The sequence below is a fragment of the Paroedura picta genome, chromosome 14 (genome assembly GCF_049243985.1).
Source record: "Paroedura picta isolate Pp20150507F chromosome 14, Ppicta_v3.0, whole genome shotgun sequence".
Taxonomy (NCBI): domain Eukaryota; kingdom Metazoa; phylum Chordata; class Lepidosauria; order Squamata; family Gekkonidae; genus Paroedura; species Paroedura picta.
The window spans coordinates 29,543,319-29,560,358 of NC_135382.1; the positions used below are offsets into that span (position 1 = coordinate 29,543,319).

The window sequence follows — 17,040 nt, forward strand, 5'->3', positions numbered from 1 at the left end:
GCTTTTTAAAAATATATATATATATATAAGACTGCAAAAATATTTGGGCATTGTCCATGGTAAATATTTCTGGACACACCTCAATGAAATGAATGGAAGATTTCCAACAACTTTATCAGCAAATAAGTGTGGCTTTAAAACCTTGCCAGAGGCATGCTCTGATGCCAGCTTGAAAGATACGTTTGACTCTCCACTTCTATTTTTAATTTGCATCCTGATGAAGATTGCTAGGGAATGCAAATGCTTGCACAATGTGTTGGTTAGTCTTGGGTGGTCTTAATTAAAGAGTATTCCATGGACTTGGGTTTGAAAAGAGGAGGATTGGAATTTAGTCGAAACTTAAAGATGCATCAGTTTGCCATGGTACAAGCTCCCAAGAGTCAAAGGGCACTTTGACTCCCAAAAGTTTATATCTTGGCCTGAATGTTGGTTTCTAAGGTGCTGCTGGATCCAAATTTGGGTTTTCTAGTGCACAAGAATACGGCTCCCACCTGAAATGAACTTGCTTTTATACAATGGCCAGGTTACCCCAGGCCACCACAAGAAGGTGTGGGGTGGGGGAGGATTGCCAGATCCAAGTTGGAAAGCTCCTGGAGATTTGGGGTTAGAGCCTGAGGAGAACAGAGGCTTCAGTGGGGTACCATGTCCACTTTCCAAATCAGCCATTTTCTCCAAAGGAACCAATCTCTATAATTTTGTGTTACACTATAATTCCAAGGGATTTCCGGGTCCCACTTGGAGCCTGGCATCCCCCCTCCCTTTTTTTTTTTTTTTTTTTAGTGATGTTTAACTTCTCATCCCTTCTTGTTTGACCCATTTTTAAAATTGCTTATTTCTTCTGCAACTCAAACCTGTGAGTCTTCATTTTCAGACTCTTTTCTGTTCTTACACATCATATTTTTGTCATGAAATATGTGCCACATACAAGAAATAAGTCCCCAACATTGGGCAAAGAGGCAGAGTCTAAAACATGTTTTCGATAAATCAAACATGAACCCACATAGGTATAAATTGTATACATACTGCACCTAAAAGCCCAATGATATGCTTGCACAACACAAGGAATTGTACCAAACTCACCATAAAAAGCAGAGAATTGTATCTGTTGACACAAATCTGTATAAAAAGGAGAAAAACAGGAGCCATTTGCTCATCCCAGTGGACAACCTTCCCATACAACCAGCAACCCTAAATGTGTTAACAAGGTATAAACAATTACATCTACCCTTTGGTAATCTTGCCTGCTTGGTGTAGTGATTAAGAGCAGCCGCCTCTAATGTAGAGAACTGGATTTAGCTCCTCACTGCTCCACCTGCAGTGGAGTAAGTCACCTTGGGCCAGTCACAGTCCTGTTAGAGCTGTTCTCACAGACTAGTTCTGTCAGAGCACTGAGAACCCGCCCTTCTGCACAGGGTGTCTGTTATGGTGAAAGGAAGAGGAGGTGATTGTAGACCACTTTGAAACTCCTTCAAGTGGTGAAAAGCAGGATATAAAAACCTACTCTTCTTGTTTTTATTTGCCCTAGATGTTTCTGAAATTATAGGGTTGTTTTTTCCCCCCAAAAAAGACATTGAATCTGAGTAAGCAAAAGAACAACAGAGATTTAAAGAGACTAGACGCTGGGCTCATTTTCACTTCTGAACCAGAAATGCTTTAATACTCCCTGATCAAAATGAGTAATGTGCTTTTGATTCCAGCAAAATACCTACAGCTGTGCTTTGTATAATGTGAAGTGAGCTTCCTAGGGAGGTCATACAGCTGTCAGCAGGGAAATGGCTTTCTCCTATGCAGAGATTTCTATCCAGTCTATTCATTTATTGTTCCAGTCCAATACATGTGGTTGAGCATAATGTTGATCTGGATTTGTCAATGGAGAACAAGGGGAAAGTTATCTGAGAGTGCAGAAGATATCTTTTTTCTCCATGTGGACAGATCACAACATGGTGAGATTAAAGGTCATGGGAAACTCTGGTCCTCTGGAGAAATGGCCAATGATGACCCTGGAGGGGGTGGGAAGCGGAGGGGCCCTTGGTGGGCATGTATACAGCTATGTTTACCAACCATGTTCTGCATGATTGTTCCACTTCTGGGATTTCTCAAAGCCTGAAGAATGTTCCAGGGGCTTCTCAATAGTAAAAAAGTTAGGAAAAGACTGGTCTAGAGCAGGGGTAGTCAACCTGTGGTCCTCCAGATGTTAAAGAACTACAATTCCCATGAGCCCCTGCCAGCAAATGCTGGCAGGGTTCATGGGAATTGTAGTCCATGAACATCTGGAGGACCATTGGTTGACTACCCCTGCTCTAGAGCACATAACAGTTCTGTCAATGACCCTGGTTCTACATATGTAAAAAAATCCAAAATTCTGTAACAGTAAATGAATGAACCAGAGGGAGATCTGTTCTTCCCTGCTTACGAAAAAGATTCTGGACCTCCAACAATACTAGGTACCTCCCCAAGAAACCCATAGCATCTTTTCCAAAACACTATTGTAGCGTCTACCTGTTTATGGACTCAGGATCTCTCTTGGGAAGAATGAACACTAAAATCTTTAACATCATTTCAGCATCAGACTACAGCTTTGTATTTCTTTGGGTTATTTGTATAGGATTTCAGAAGTTGTGGCTTCCATGTTCTGTTTTTTGTTGAAATCTTTGGATTTAATTGCTCACTGATGGAAGATGGTCCATTTGTTGTTTGGATTTAACAATATGCTGGGGGGTATTGCATTTTAGTGAGGGTTTGCAGTATTTTATTGCTGAAATTTTTTTTTGTTCATACTGTTTAACAACAACATTTGGCTGCTACAGTCCGCCCCCACCCCCAATTTCAGCTTTTATATAATGCCATTTTTAAAAGTATTTTAGTTCTGTTGCTGCCTTGATTGACTATCTTAATGGAAAGGTGCCTCATTTAAAAGAGAAAACAGAATCATGTACACCAAATGTGGTGATGAATCTAGGCTAGGAAACAGCAAATGGTACAAAAACAAACAAATGTGGGTTCAGTTAACACAAGGGACTTTTTTAAAATATGAATCTTCAAATTCCCAAACCAGAAATGATACATTCAAATCCATCCCTATTCCAGTCTTCCTAAATTCTGATTTAACCACATGAATTTCCAAAATTAATTCTGGAACTACACCATGCCCCAGTTTCCAGTTCCTTCAACTCATTTGCAGCTCTTTCCATACTGTAGATGCAGAGAAACATATACATAAAAATTTGCATTCAAGTAAGAGTGGATGTTGTTGCACACAGGGTTGCATTGAGATTGGTGTCATGTGGTCATGGTAAGCCAACACTTAGTTTGACTCTTAACACAAGCATACATCCAAGTATGTCACAGTTTCTTTTCTGCAGTGTTTTAACAGCGTTCACATTCGAATCAGAAACACAGAGATCAAAGATGCATAGAAATGGAAGGGTGTAGAAACTGCATATTCTCAACATTCTTGGGGGGGTGGAAGTCAGTATTTTTAATTAATGGACAACTTGCATCTTGCATTCATTTCAGTTTGGAAGCAAATAAAGGCAATTCAAAACTAAAACTTAAAAAAAAAAACAAGAAAAAAAATCAGAAGATATGTTTAAATGCTTCTTATTACCTCCATGGTACTTCCGCCCAGCATATGTGTTGGCCAAGTCATGTGACAAGAACCAATCTCAATGTGAAAGGCCCTGGTTGGACGGTAGTTGTACCAGTCAACGACACAAATGTTCTACGTAATCATCTCATTTTCTTCTTCCCAGGGACTCTAATGCACCAGGCAGGACTCTTGTTTTGGCATGATTCCTTCTAACTTCCTTCAATCTGCGTGCCAGATGAATTGTCTGTTTTGTTGCTCTGAATTATGATCAGCTAGGCTGCCACAATTGTTTTCTTGCTACAGGGAAGCTTAGTACGCTGATGTCTGAAAATTCCTGACCACCAACGGTGCATCATTAATTATTCGCCTAGATGATGGCCAAATGGAATCTTGTGGGCTTGTTTGGTAGAATGCCAGAAACTAGACACAAGCAGGGATGGACAATGGTTGCTCTGTTCTATCCATGTCTACGGACACGTACATTGCCCAAAGCTCCACCCATCTTATTTTTACCCCACCCTTCCTCCTAAGAGAACTATACGTAGTATTTCTAGTCATTTTTTTATCCTCACAACAGTTCTGTAGGGAAAGTTGAGCTGAGAGAGCGTGACTGACCCAGGTCCACCTGGTGAACTTCACAGCTGAGTGTGGGGCTCCAATCCAGGCCTCCTCAGTCAAAGTCCATCTTTGGATCTAAACAGCTTTTCTGTTCCATTTTACATGGTACCCCTTCCTACAGAAGACTGCCCTGAGTTGCATGCTTCACGTGTAACCCCTGATTCCCAAGAATACCTTTGTGGGCAGCCAAAGGTTCCTCCTCCACCCACTTTAGCTGATGACAAAACTGGTAGAATCCAAGTTACTTCTGATTAAGGGAGGGGGAAAGTCTTGTTGCAATGATTCAATTGGTGTAGTTAACTACAGTTATCCTATCACCTCCTTGACCTTCTCTTTTACTAGCCACACATACCCAACTCTCACATACCCATCCATCTGCCTAAATTTTATACAACAATACATGTAAATGTAAGACATTCATTTTCAAACTTTTCATTTGTGATGGGTTCTGTTTGACTTGGAGGAGCGCTACATATCAAATGTTAAACTAATGGTGCTAGCTAAACAGTATGCTCCGCATTCAATAACATGGGGGAAAGCGAACTTCTAATGTATAATTTCCCCTTTTGGAGGAAGGAATAGGGGTTATTAGGCCCTACTCAAGTCAAGGACTAGAAGGCTGATCTTTTGTTCTGCCCAATTAAGTGGTGGTACAGAAGCCAAACTAGCCAAAAAAAAATATCTGCGGTTGGTACATTATCAGTAGGGATATTTCTTTATTCATTCCTTTTTCATCTCGATGGTCTAGGCCCCCATTTTGATTGTATTCCTCCTTTTTGCAAATGGATCCTGCGACTCTTCACACCATTTCTCTTTTCCTCATACTGCATTTTTCTCCACAAAACGTACACATTTTTCAACCTTATGTGTGCATCAATGATCCAAGCCTTGTACATTAAATGTAGAACTGACGTGCTCTGTTCACAGAAATACTGTATAAATTTCACATAAAACCCACTTGACACATGTGTGCAATACAAATGAATCTCTACAAACTCCAGCAGAAAATGGAGAGCCAAAGACATTGGCAAAAAAAGGTAAGCTAACAGAGAAAAAAAATGGAAATAGAGACTGTTTGTTCATCTCGACTCACCCACTATGGAAGCAGGTTTACGGGACTCTTGTAGACCATCATAAATCATCAGTGGCTACCTTTAGCTTGGCAGTCCACAAGTACTGAGAGCTGCGCTTCGCATTTCCCAAAGGAAACATGGTGATCTTCATTTCCATTGGGCTTTTATGTAAATAATACAAACTGAAAAGCACTTATCAGGAGAAACGAAAGCTTTCAGAAACCTTTACAGCCATCGGAAGCTTCCATTGTCAAAATTCTCATGCATATTTCTGTCCCCGCTCCCTGGAAAATTTACCACCCTGGGTCACGTACTGCCCTTGATGTCAGTGGGAGCCCTGCAAGCAAATTGAAGGCAGCCTTTAATATTTCTGGTTGTTACCCCCCTCCCCTTCTTCTGAGCTGCATAAGTAGCTTTCTCTCTCTCTCTCTCTCTCTCTCTCTCTCTCTCTCTCTCTCTCTCTCTCTCTCTCTCTCTCTCTCTCTCTCTCTCTCTCTCTCTCTCTTTCGACTTTGCTATAAATTTATGGGAAAACTATGAAATTTACCATCTTGCCCTGAGATATCTATAAATGTATGATAGTTTTTACAATTCATAAAGTAAAATGCGAATGATTTACAGCATTTTGCAATAACCCACGACAACCAAGGACATTTGCGGCACACTCTTCCTGCACAATACGCCATAAATAACAGTGCTGTAAGACATCATTGGGTTTCTATAAAAATGCCTGGCCAGTCTCTTGAGACCTGCCCCTGGCTAGGGAGAGACGACAGCCATCCAAATGCCCTGCAGATTTTGTGTGTCTCGGCCAAAAATACAAAATGGGGTGCACAGTGTATTGCAGTTATACAAAAGAAGAAAACCCACTGTGTAGTAACAACACAACTAAGTAAGAGTTTACACAATATAGGGAAAGTTTATCCCGTGCTTTAAAAGCACAAACGCAACACTGTAATACGCCAAAAGTGTGTAACTGTAGGAATGGCCCATCTACATCTAGTCCATCTCCCTGCTCAAAGCAGGATCCGCCTAAAGCAGGGATGGTCGAACTGCTGGCAGGGGCTGGTAGGAATTGTAGTCCATGTAGTCCTTCTGGAAAGCCACAGTTTGGACACCCCTGGCCTAAAGCTCTCATGAATCATATGCTTGCCTAAAGTTAAAAACCCACCCCACCCAGTTCTATGGCATGCTCTAAAGAAGTCTTTTCCCTTAGCAATCTGGTTGCTACCTAGCAAGACTTCCTAATGTACAGCAGGTGCTGATTAGAATAATAAATGATATGAAATTATGCCTGCTGTAGAAAAGAAACTTTGTTCATGCCATTGTCAGCGGCGTAATTACACTCCTCAATGTGCTAAAATAAGGGCAATTCCAGCTGCAGGATGATAAACAAAAGATATCCCCCCCCCCTCTTTCATTTGGCGTGTTCTTTTTCCCCACCCCACCCTACACCAGCTTTCTTATTTCACTTTTCCATCCTGCTTTGTGAAAGAATATCAGTGGCCCTTTCACATTAATGTTAATTTTCAAAAAGCCACTCCGAAAATTACCTCCCCACCCCCACCCCCCGTTTCTTTGCAAGTCTAGAAAGGGGCTTTTTAATATTGCCAGTAAACAAGGATGGCCCAAGTATGGGGGGGCAGGCTAAGTATCTTCAGGCTCTGAGTCTATGAATACATGGGCAGAAATCCCTCCTGTGCATGCCTGGATTCACACTCTGACCATGTCCCAAACTCTAGCCTCAAAATACTTCTGTGGATCAGGTGAAAGGGCAACAGAACATCTCTGTAGAACCATCTGTCCATTGTTCTTGCCACATGATAGGCCTACCCCACATGACCGTTTCACAGTCTGTAGTTTCACGTTGTGTCTGTAGTTCGGTCGAGGACCAAGCTTGAGGTCTGAGGCAGGATTGTAAGCCTAAGCTGTATGTGACCAATGCACAGTTAGATCCTATTTGCTGGATCCAATCAGTTTAAAGTGAAACTGACCAACTGCGCGTACTGGTGAGAAAATCTATTGTGGGGCTTTTGTATATAGGTTGGGGTTGGTTGTGGTTCTCTTTGTTCAGTTCTGCTTTCCTGTAGTACCATGCTGGAGTCCCACTGAACCCATGGATAAAACAGGCATGCTGAATTTAGTTAAGTCCATTTCAAACCTCTAATGTAGTTGGGAAGTATACAAATCTCAGTTTTTAACCATAGAGTTTCTGGTAATTCCTAGAAGGTTTTTTCCCAGCAATGACATCACAATTGCTATTTTTGTTTTTCCTTCTCCTGCCAGCTGTTTGGGTGCCAAAGGACAAGGTCCGCAGGGGGGTGGAAGATCTTCTATGGAGCTTGGGTCTAATGACAGAATATCATCTGATTTGACGACTAGGGAAGGGCGCAAACTGCAGTTTTGCAGTTTGCCTCGATTTGTGGTTGATGATTGAACCACAAACTAAACCATGAATCCATACGAACCCGGCGGTTTGTGAGCCATTTACATTTTAAACTCCGGCTTTCTGCTCCGTACAGTTTCACAGAAGGAAATTGGCATCACTAACACCGTGCTAATCAGCACCATATAAGATGGAAGGAGAGCCGTAAGCATACCATTAGGGAAGAACAGTTAACCTCCTTTCCTGTTGATCAGGATATCCCTTCACTTGCATGAAACCAGAAGAAACCTTTAAAGACGCTGATCAACTTGACCACAAATTCCAAGACTGGAATTAATTACTTGGCGCTAATCTTTTCCTTTAGCTGGGGCTGGCAGACAGTGTATCATCATAATCCTGGAACATTCAGAAGAACCATTGGCAATCATGCATTGGAGGGAGCAGTTATATCAAAAGGAAGGCAAAGCTATGCAGGGAAGAGCCAACCTATTAAGGGTGATTTCTTTTCTGTGATGGCTTTTGGTGCAACTGAAGAGAAGGTGGCAAGCATTCCTGCAAGCAGAGCTTCCTGATGTCTCCTTAGTAAGTCTTAGTTTAGTTTCTGTTTACAGGGCACATTTCTTTCCTCGTAGTTCACTAGCTCAGGATCATGATGGAAATCTTTTCCATTAAATACGATGCTTTCTGCCTCTGTCAGTAATGAAGAACTGGTTTAAAAATTTACCAGCTTTTTCACTGGTGCGGGATGAATTCCCCTCTTCGCTTTGGTTTCCATCCCATGTAGCTTTTTGTCCATGTGTGTCTCATGATCCCCTGCTAGAGCTGACAACTGTCAGATAAGGCCTGGACTTGTTCTGGGTATACAACTGATATCCAGATGACAGGGATCAGTTTCCCTGTGGGGGGTGGAGAAAATGGCAGCTTTGGAGATTGTCATTATGGAATTATACCCTGCTTAAGACTGTCCCCTCTCTAGGCTCTACCTCCAAGTCTCCAGGTATTTCCCAATCTGGAGTTGGCAAGCCTTCACTCCATTAATGATCAAAATAAGCCCTTCCTCCCTCTTATACACATGGAAAAGCTGGTAAGATCCAACTATATGCCCATGAACCCATATACACTGGGAGGTTGTCTGTTTCGTGAAAGGCCTAAATCCCATAATACTTTATAATGATCTTACTATGCAGAGACTAAGTGCTCACTGCCCTCCTCCTGTCCTGACCCCTTTCAACTTATTTAGTTTGATTAAGGTCACTGGGCCAAAATCATTCCTGGTGCCATCTCATCAGCTTTCAAAGCGCTACGCTGTTGATAAATCTGGCCCATAAGCAGCGGGTGCCCTACATTTCTCAGCACAGAAAGGATAACGTCCCATTTTCTTGGCATATGTAGGGTTGAAAACACATCTTGGTGAACGACCCCATAATAAGGAAGAGCTAGATTATAATACTTCAGAGAACAAATATTTTGGAACTCATATCCACCTTTCAGTCTCTTCCCAAACCGGTTTCCACCACTGCAAATTGGCACACTGTACCATGTGGCCGTTTCTGTGATAATTTCTCCAAGATTTGGCTTTTCTCCCTACAGCGTAGAAACTGAAATGTCCTAGTTAGAAGTGCCATTATCGTCCCATCTAGCCTGCTGTAAACTGCTTGACCTCTCTGCCATCCGCGTTAATTGATCCAAAGCACAGCTGTCTTTTGCCTCTTGTTAAGTCCCATTCAGGTCAAATCAGAGTTCACTTCATTAGCCCTTCTACGTAATATCTACTGATTTTTGTTCTTCCCTTCCAGGACCCTGCAAAATGTCTTTTTCTTTTCCTTTTTTCATAAACTTGGCCCTTTGATGGTCAAAAACTGATAATAATTCAGCAGTTCCATAAAGTTAGAGGAGAGCCCAGGGCTGGTTTATCCATACAGGTAGCATGTGCTATGGGCCCTGTACTTCCAGGGGGCCCACACAGTGGTTTTCCCCCATGAATCATGGCTGTAGCCTTTCTCCTCCCTCCTTTTCCCTTTTCGAGGCACTCGGAGTAACACCCCTTTCCACTGTTTGTGTGTGTAAGGGGGGGGGGGGTTCCCCTCTGCCCCAGTCTGGCTGCTCCTGCCACAACAGTACTCTGCGAGGGTCACACAAATCCTTAAAATGTCTCTGGTGCTATGGGCCCTGTGAATCCTTAAACCACTCCTAGGGAAGTTGTCCCATTTCACTTATGAAGCGAGTGGTTTTTTGTTGCCTTCAGGTTGGAAGGGCATCAGTTCTTACCATTTTTCAGGAGCAAGTAGGGAAGTTACTAATGTTGCCAGCTCTAGGAGGTTCACCAGTAGAAGATTTATGGGGGGCGGGGGGGAAGGCTTGCTGGCAATACCATGATATCAAGGACTATACAGTGATGCTACTTTGAAGTGACCTGGAAGTGACATCATCACACAGGGATCATGCTCTAACTACCTAAAACTGTATGATTTAGCCATAGAGTTTTTCACACATGCTAGAGAGTTGCTTAACCAATGATGTCACTACCAGCACTATCACGACACCATGCTGCTGCTCATAATGGCATTTGTTCCCCAGAACCCATCTGAGTGACATGGGGAAGAGCTGACAGGGGATGGAAGGTCACCTGCCAAGGTGTCCCTGACTTTCCTAGTCATAAAGCACATGATCTGCATACAGAAAGTCCAAGATTCTACCATTTCCAGTTGAACAGAATCTCATGCTATTTGGCTGGGAATGATTTTGGAGAGCCAATGCTCATCACAGACAACAGGTTAATAGTCTTGACTCATGATGTCACCATGCTCTATGTTCTCATTTCATCTCCAAACTATTACTTGTTGAAGGCATGGAATTCATGACATTGCATGTGTCTGTAACTTGATGTTATAACCTTGAAGAGGACAAACTAGATTCACAGTTGTTCTCATTGCAAACACAAATACTCAATGGCTCCCCTCTACAAAACGGGGTCCCATGAATGGTTTCTGCAAATTTCCCTTCAAAAGATAGACTTCCTCCAACAGAATCAGAGTCCAGGAGCACGGTTAAGACCAACAAAGATTTATTCAAGGCGTAAGCTTTTATTTCTGATAAAGAAAAACATTGAAAGAAGTCTTTTTCTGTGGAAGAAAAACTTGGCAGAAGAGTCATAGGATCCAACCTTTTGTCTTCTTGGCTCAAATCTTTTCAAAATTAACACAATTCATTTCTGAGTAAACAAACACCAAAAACCATGCTGTAAAAATGGACATTCCTCAAAGCTGAACATTGTTTTCTATCTTGTTATTAGGGTACACATTAAGACAGCTCCCTTGAAGTTTCTCCAAGAAAATGAAACGAGAATAATTCTATTTCCCCCCCTAATGTCAAACGTATGTATTATGCCGGATTCGATGAGTTAATACGGTATGGAAAAGCTAAGCTAAACAAGAGCCTAGCAGACAAATCCATTTAGAAAGGCAGCGAACAAAATGAGGCTTATGTAAAGAAAAGAAAGAAACGAAGTCCTTTGGTATGTGGTATGTAAATGGGAGAACACCAAGGAATACCAGGGTCTACCTTATCGAGTGTCTGTTGAGGGGAGAGGAAGGGAAGACAATTGTAAACTGCTTTGAGATTCCTTCGGGCAGTGAAATGTGGGGCATAAAAAGCAACTCTTCTTCTTCTTTGTGGAGACAGGCAGTGGAAATCACCTCTGAACATCTCTTGCCTTGAAAAACCCTACAAGGTCACCCTAAGTGGGTTATGAGTTGACAGCAAACAAAAGAAAACAATCTCCTGCGGAGCTGAAAATAACTCAGAAACTGCAAGTGGTGCAAAACATCAGGTGAGTCCTGCACATTTAACCTTTTTTTAAAACACCTCTGTTGGATTTCTGTTTGCTTCCAGGACTAGAGTCAGGTTGGTATATTGGTTAAGGCCGGCGGCTCCTAATCTGGCAAGGCAGGCCTTGTTGGACACACCCTCAAGATGCGTATTGCATCAGCAATTTCTGCAGGGTTAGTCAAACTGCAGCCCTCCAGAGGTCCATGGACTAGAATTCCCATGAGCCTCTGCCAGCGTTCACTAACAGGGGCTCATGGGAGTTGTAGTCCATGGACATCTGGAGGGCCACAGTTTGACTACCCCTGGTGGTGGGTGTCAGTTCTTTGAGATGGATTGCTACTTGGAGTACTCAGGGCACCTTCTTTAGCAGTCTTCTAGAGCTCTTTTCAAATGTTCTTTTATGCAGGAACTTTTACTGTGACACGGGAAGTTGTACTGTCAAATCGCAGTCAACTTATGGGTTTTCATAAGGTTTTCCTAACAAGAGACATTTAAAGGTAGTTTGCCATAGCCTGCCTCTGCCTGGTGGTCTGGAATGGAAGGAAAAGGAGAGGCTCTAAGCAGGGAAGCCACAGGCTAGGATGAGCATGGTGTATTGGACAGGCTATTGGACAGGAGGAGCATCAGTGTGGTATAGTTGTTGCAACCCTGCACTGAAAACTGGGAGACTGGGGTTCAAATACTGACTCTTCCATGCCACTCATTTTACAATGTCTGCCAACAAGATGGTAATCAGGCTCCATTCTGTACTTGTTGGATAATGTGCTTTCAATGCACTTTAGAAGTAGATTTTCCTATTCCACACAGGAAAATCCAGCTGCAAAAGGACAGTGAAAGTGCATTATCCAATGTGTGCAGAATGGGCCCTGTTTTAAAGAATTGGATCTATTACTGAGACATCTTTAAATCCTTACTTCCAGAGGTATTACATGCTAGATCCATTTCCATTTGTGCCGTCTGCTCTGTTCCACTTCCTTCTATTACCATTGCAGCCATGTCTCAACATTTATTAAAGACAAAAAAATATGCATGATCTTTGGAAAAGCTGCCATGTACAATAAAAACCACATTATCTGCCTAGAGTTGCCCTGATTTTTTTTAACTGATACATCAGGAGGAAGAAATCTACCGAAATGTAGTTAAATTAATTGCCGCTGTAGATGGGGAAGCGTTAAAATGCTGTAATTAATTGACCTACTGCTTGAGACCATTTCCATATAGTTAACAACCACTCTTGCAGGAGTTAAGAGTGGCAGCTCTCTTTCATTTGTAAAGAAAGGGAACTCCAGGAGAGGGGGAAATGAGACAACGTCCTTAAGCATGCAACATTGAGGGTTTCCCCCCCCCCCCTTTTAATTCTGCAAGCTTATTAGTGTTCCAGTCATACCCTGAGAGAAGGGTACTTAATGGAAATCTTTCCTTATGGACAAAGCTATAGTCTTGTGGGATCTTTTCCGTCCTGGTCCCAACCTCATAGAATGAGCTCCTGGAAACGCTGTGGGCCCAGACAGAACTGGTCCAGTTCCACAGGGTCTACAAAATGGAGCTCTTCTACCAGGAATTTGGTTGGATCCCATAAACATCTAGATGACTCAACTAAACACCACTGGGCTCCCTATATACCCCCTCCTGAAAAACCAAAAATCAAGTCGCTCTTTGTTTTAATCTGCCCAGACAGTTTATTGACTGTTTTTAGATGATTTTCAATTTCATAACTGTTTATAAATGTATTGTATGTGTTTTTATGTTCATGCTGTAAGCCGCCCCGAGCCAGCAATACCAGGAAGGGCAGGATATGAATGAATGAATGAATGAATGAATGAATGAATGAATCAATCAATCAATCAATCAATCAATCAATCAATCAATCAATCAATCAATCAACATTATGAGGTTCTCACTGAATTAGGGCATGGTGGTACAAAATGCTATTGGGTCACTGCCCATTTTTTGCAACTCTGTAGGATTTTCTAAACAAAAAACAGAGGTTATTTACCATTGCTTGCCTCTGCATAGCAGCTCTGAAATTCCACAATGCTAATGGATGGGAGGGTCCTGTCTCAATGTTTTTGCATCAGGAAATGAACTTTTTAAAAATGTACATCATGATTTCTTAGTCTTCAGGCTGTAAAATGTCATCAAGTCCCAGCTTTTGTGTTGGAACCACAAGCTAGAGCTGAGTGTTACCAGCATCTTAGTGGTGGACTATCAATATTATCCAGTAATAGGTTTTCCCATCATAAACTCAAGGATTGCCAACTCTGGGTTTGGGAATTTTCTGGAGATTTGGGGGTTGACCCTGGACAGGGTTGGGTTTGGGGGTGGGAGGGATTTCAGTGGGGGCATAGTGCCATACATGCCACCCTCTGAAGCTGCCATTTTCTTCAGGGGAACTGATTTTTTTATAGTCTGTTGTAATTCTGAGGGATCTCCACAGTACACCAGGAGGTTGGAAGCCTAAAAACCAACAGCATATTATATGGCAAAACTATTCCTGAACATTTCAGTTACAAGAGGATAACTACAGGGATATATTTACACAAGGGGAATATCACATCAGAAAAATGCGACCGATTTCTGACTGCTCAACATCAAATCCTACGTTCGAACTACAGGTACTTAGAAGAAGAAGAAGAGTTGGTTCTTATATGCCGCTTTTCCCTACCCGAAGGAGCCTCAAAGCGGCTTACAGTCGCATTCCCTTTCCTCTCCCCACAACAGACACCCTGTGGGGTGGGTGAGGCTGAGAGAGTGCTGATATCACTGCTCGGTCAGAACAGTTTTATCAGTGCCGTGGTGAGCCCAAGGTCACCCAGCTGGCTGCATGTGGGGGAGTGCAGAATCGAACCCGGCATGCCAGATTAGAAGTCCGCACTCCTAACCACTACACCAAACTGGCTCTTAGAGCTCTACAGCAGCCTTTTTCAACCTTTTGACCATGGAGGCTCATCTGAAATCTTTGTCAGGCCTTGAGGTACCATGGAAGACATGTCAGTGGGCCATGACCCCTGCCATGCCCCTGTATGCAAATTAAAATAAAAATGCAAATAAACATTAAAATCAGCCCCCCCATTCTTATCACCCCACCACACTTTGCCTGCAATGCCCCATAAGCAAATAAAACAAAATAAAAATATGCCCCCCCCCTCCTGAACAACTCAAATAATCCTGTATCATCGGCAATCAGCAAAACATTGTTGGCAGAGTCATCAACGTCTTTATTCAGGAAAGCCTTCAGCACTTCAGTGTTGCCAAATACCGTCTTTCTACTGTGACTAACAGCAGCATGGCTGCCAGTTTGAGGCTTATTTTCGATAATTACAGCTAAACGAAATCTTCAAAAAAAAAGTTTTCAAGGCTGGAAAATTGAGTTGCTAATCCTGCCCAAGTGGGGTTAATTGGTCTCCCCAGCTTGGTTCTCAAATGCATTCCCCACTCAAGATGGCCCTGATGCCCAACAGAAGACTCACCGGGCCAGCTTACCTCAGCCCAGGGGAAGAAGCAGTGCTACTGTGATGATGGCTGCAGACCCTGTGTGGCCGCCATTTTGGAATCACCCCATGCCATGGTACCTCTGAGGAGCTCTCAGGGCACACTTCTGTAGCTCAATACACTGCCTGGAAAACCCTGCTCTACTGTAGCTTTATATCTTTATTTTCTTGGGAGATATGGTTCACAATTAAAAACCTATGAGAATCTTTCCACATACATATTCCACCACTATCTTTGCTCTCCCTTCTTTCCCTAGCCTTGCTCTCCCTTCTTTCCCTAGCTCTTCCTTCTTTCCCTCGCCCATTTTTCTTGAATCTCCAGGCCTTTCCCAAGTGGGAGCTGGCAACCGTACTTCAAACAAAAAGAGAGAAAGAGAAACACTTTGAATTTGATTTGTGGCTATTCAGATGCATAATTAAGGATCCCAGCAGCCCAGCCTTCAAAGCCCTCCACCAGGATGAAACCCTGAGCCCATCATATGGATCTGCACGAAAGTTCCAAGCAGAGAATAGGCACCTTAGGCACATTGCCATGTTGCGTAGGGAAAGATGGGTCCTTTGTTCCAAGAGCCACAAAGAAAAGACTTCCCTGTTAATCATGTTACGCATCCACTTAGCAAATGGAAACGAGAATCATTAAAAACCCCTGCCACATCGCGAGATAATAAATATCTTCGGAATCATATTCATGAAATAGCCCTGCAGAAAAAGAAAAAAAAAAGGCATTTTTGTGCTAATCTCAAGAGAAATGGTAAAAAAAAAAAAAAAAAACTTGGCAATTGTGCTTCTGAAATCATGTATGGCTGCCTAAGCTGATTAAAACCAAATCTAAAAGACTCGTGTTTTGTTTTGTTTTTTCCATTTGAAGGTTAAATTCTCGACTAATTTTCCAGCATGTTGCCGTCTCTCTACTAAGTGCTGCTGCTAATTGCGCTAAAACAATAGACTTCTCTGTTTGAATTGAGCACATGAATTCAAGATGCTGCCAAAGACCTAATAGTCTTAAAAGAGCCACGGCACGTATCAGAATTACTGTATAAAACACAATCTGAATCTCTGGCTCTTTTTTTTTAAGGGGCTTGCTGCAAGGGAACTGCTTATTGTACATTCTAAATATATATATATATATATATATATTTAAAGAAATTTTGATCTTGAAAATTTAAACCAGGGGGAGTCATTTGCTGGCAGGGGCTCATGGAAATTGTAGTCCATGGACATCTAGAGGGCCGCAGTTTGACTACCCCTGCTTTAAACTATAGTTCTTTCCAATAATCTTTGGGAAAGCCTTTTTACAACTGAAGAGATATTTATTTAAATTATTTCCAATAAAACCATTGTGAATAAGAGTACACAAAGTCTGGATTCCAAAAGAATATATTCCCAAGGCAAAAAGGATGGAGAAACCTGGTGGAATTTGAAAGCACACTCTTACACAGAATTGACAAAGGGAGCCTCAACCCTTTGAAAGCTCACCCTTGGAAATCTTGTTGGTCTTTGGGATCCTATTAGGCTTGAACCTTGCAGCCCTAAACGGAGTTATACTTTCCTAAGCCCCTTGAAATCAATCAGTTTAGAAGGGTGGAATTTTGTTTAGGACTGCATGGTTCCAGACCAGAAGATTTATTGTGGCAGAAGCTTTCCTGTACTTGACGCTCAGGATTCAAGGGGTGGAGCCTGGGGAGGCCGGAGTTATGAGATCAAAGAAAGGAAAGTTGTGAGAGTTGTGAGAGGAAAGAAAGGCTGTGGGATCGAGTGTTATAGAGTCCACCTTCTCAAGCAACCATTTTCTCCAGAGGAACTGATCTCTTTTACTTTGTAATTCTGGAAGATCTCTAGCCACTGCCTAGAAGTGTGCGTGGTAGTTAAAGAATGGTGGACTCTGATCTTGAGGGCCAGGTTTGATTGCCCACTCCTCCACATGTAGACAGCTGTGTGACCTTGGGCCAGTCACGGTCCTGTTAGAGCAGCTTCTTTCAGAGCTCTCTCAGCCCCACCTACCTCACAAGGTGTCTGCTGTAGGGAAAGGCATTTGTAAGCCATTTTGAGACATGA

General features: G+C 42.4%; 1 long non-coding RNA gene across 1 annotated transcript in view; it reads left to right on the forward strand.

Moving 5' to 3' along the window:
* Positions 1-11,107: 11,107 nt before the first annotated feature.
* LOC143824061 (uncharacterized) overlaps positions 11,108-17,040 on the forward strand; it is a 29,016-nt gene continuing 23,083 nt past the window's right edge. Inside the window, exons 1-2 of the long non-coding RNA XR_013226675.1 lie at positions 11,108-11,180; positions 11,348-11,495. This is a non-coding gene — a long non-coding RNA (uncharacterized LOC143824061). The remainder of the gene's footprint in view (positions 11,181-11,347; positions 11,496-17,040) is intronic.